Genomic DNA, 3,229 nt, shown 5'->3' on the forward strand with positions numbered 1-3,229 from the left:
TTGCAAAGGTGCTAGAAGAGGGACAGAGAGGATCATTGTCTTCCCACGAACAGCCCCATAGATGGAAACTCCACCTGGAACACTGAATTTCCAATTTCACTGTTAACCTTCATTCTTCCTGGGCAGTGGTAGATCTGTCAGTGTAAACAATGGGCACAGAGATCTGGAGATTTGAAGGCTTCTTGCAAAGGAAGCCACTGAGCCTTGCTGTTTCACAAGTAAGATTTTGCTGTATTTTCAGTACTACCAAGGCTTTTTAAAGTGTAGTCAGGCTTTTCCCCCTGTTCTTTGGATGATATAAAAATTACTGCGTCCTAGATGTTATGGCTTTTTTTTTTTTTTTTTTTTTTTTTTTTGGTGTGGTGCTTGTTTGTAATATATGAAGAAGACTTAAAAATTGTAGTCAAAGCTATTTCTTTGCTGCTTGTTTCCATTGCTAGTATAGGTCTTATCTTTTACAGCAGACTATTTTGCCACTGGAGTGCTTAAAAAAAAAAAAAGGCAGGACAACCCATTAAGTGAAGATCAGAAGTTGAACAAATTGGGAAGCCACATTTCATGGAACTGTTAAAATCCTCTGGTTTTGCTTATTTGCTCTTAACTATAACCTTGTGAAATGTGCAACTGAGATTAAATCATTGTCAAAGTTTCAGCCCTTGTGCCCTTCCATCAGGACGTGTGAGAGTTCCCCCTGCGCATTGTGAGATAAGTCTGCACTATTTTTGTTAGAATAGTTCATGCATTTAGAGCGACTTGTTCCAGTGCAGATAAGGCAAGTGCTGCCTTATGATGTACGAGCTGGTCCTGCTGAAGTGTGTGTTACAACAGGAGAAGTATCACTTCCCTGTCTACACTCCAGTTTGGAGTAAATTGGGAGATTCTATTTAAGCTTTTGTTAAAACAAGCAAACAAACAAAATATATCTTACAAATCCTACAAACTCCAAGACGAATTCCTGCACAGAAATCCCCAAACTCTGCACAGGAGGCCATTGGTATATCTGTGGGAGGATGGTGGGTCTGAGCATGTTTCTTTCCTTTTTTTTTGTAAGATCAAATTGAGTTAAGAAAAACTTACAAGAAAATCTAAAAGCAGTCAACAATATGTGCATTCTTCCCTAATAATTCTTCCAGTGACTGTAACTGCAAGGCATATGATGTGATCTTAGCTGGAAAAGGACTTGATATTTGTAGGTGGGAGAAGTGGTTCACAGTGTAATCTGTGTGTGACCACAGCAATAATAACAGTGAAAGAGCAGTGTGGTGAGCAGAAGGACTTGGGCAGTCTGTTATCCATGCACCTCTCCCTGTGGATTCACTGCTGTCTGCCACCCCACTGCTCTTTCCCTACAGACCTTCCCTCCCAGGGATGCTAACTGGACTTCTCTAACAGTCATTAAATTGGAGGGCATAAACATTGTTGATGTCTCCATCTCCTGTCACATTCAGCTGAAGTTAATCTATGGTTACAAATGCTACAGCATGATGAGGTGAGCTGCTTTTCTCCAGGAAGCCAAGATAAAAGAGGTGAGATTGTCAGCCAACAAAACTAGGGAAAGTTAAACTTCATATATCTCTCTGATGAAAAACAAGCATAATAAATCTTTTAGAAAGTAAAACAAAACAAGGGCACTCTGTGTTGTTAAGAGAAGCAAATCCAGAAGGATTTTACAGAAACTTTTATGAGTTCTGGTCAAAGCTATACTAGAATATCACATATTCTATTGAATTAATGTTGGTGCCAGTTCAAGAGACTGTATCCCCAATGTCACAATCTTGGCATTTCTCTTAAAACCAGGGTTCCTAGATGTCTGTCTCTCAGAGTCTCTGTGCTTTCTTTTTTTAAAAAATGGAAATGTCTATCCATTAGAGTCTTTATGGTCAAGATTTCCACTATGGGATACAAATAGAAGTGTATTGTACAGTGGCTTAATAGTCCCGACAGTAAATTTCTGGTATACAAGGACATTTTCTGTTGGCAGCTAGTAGCATTTTCCTTCTAGAAGGTATCTTGATTAGAAGTGAAGTTCAACTTGTAGGGATATAAAACTTTTGTGTGTGTAGTCTCTGCCAGTCCTGCAGGGCCTGGCTGTAGCCAATGAAGCAAGTCAGGTACCATATCAAGGTGAAACATTGCACAGTGGGGATGTTTTAGTCTAGCTGGGATAAGCTGCTGTTTGGGCCTCCTTATTAACTTTGCAGGCCACTCAGATGACCAACTTAAGGCCAGGCAAGACAAAATATTCTCTGATATGTTACTGTTGCAGATAATTTTCAAATTTGTTTTCTCTGCCTTATCCTGCAGTATGTAAAACATAAGCAGAGCCCTCTGGCTGTGGTGTCCCACTGCTGCCAGGGAGGAAAACGTGAAGGCAAGAGGACCTGTTCAGTCATGGACCACAGAATGGCAGGAAAAGGAATGAAAGCTGCTGGTAAGGAAAAGACAATACCAGATGATACTCTTTTATAGGATTATTTGGTTGGAACAAGAGGAAAATGAGTTTGAAATAGAATTGCGGTGCTCTTTTTTCCTTTTTTTTTTCTTTTTTTCCCCAGAGAGGGTAATGAACAATTGCTGGAACAAAATTTGCCTACAGTGGAAGGGGAGTTCTGACTTGAAATATTTAAAACCAGGTCAGATGTCTTTCTAAATGAAATATTGTAGCTCAGCTAGAAATGACAGACTCATGGCAGGAACCACTTGTTGAAATTCAATGACCTCTGTAATACAGGACCTCAGAGCTGAAGATTGTAATAATCTCCTAAAAAATCCTACTTTTATTTATTTATATTAAAGTAGTGCTTACAATCAAATAACATCTGCTTGCAGAAAAAAATACCAAACATTTTCTTGAAAATTTTGTTGTGCTAAGTCAAAACTAACATCGCTATTTTCCGCTAAACATTGTAAATACACTTAGTAAAAATAGACAGTCATTGCCAAAAGAGCATATAATGTCTGTTTTCTAACATAACTAGTTTTGTGCACAGCAAGAATCTCATGGATTCTGGTTAACAAGTTCATGCACACATTACCTAATTGGTGGAATAGGGTTTCTGGGCATATCAAGTACCCAAGGCACAGTAGAAGCTCCCTGCATGTCCTGAGGTGGCTATAGAAGGTCATTGACAACAGCACTTACTTGTCCAGACAAGAACAACTTAAGGTCTGATTCTACAAGCTTTTGATTATCCTCCCAAAGAGAGTGAAGATAGTTTGCCACTTGTCA

Source organism: Zosterops lateralis (assembly GCF_965231275.1).
Source record: "Zosterops lateralis genome assembly, chromosome: 8".
In the NCBI taxonomy this organism is placed as follows: domain Eukaryota; kingdom Metazoa; phylum Chordata; class Aves; order Passeriformes; family Zosteropidae; genus Zosterops; species Zosterops lateralis.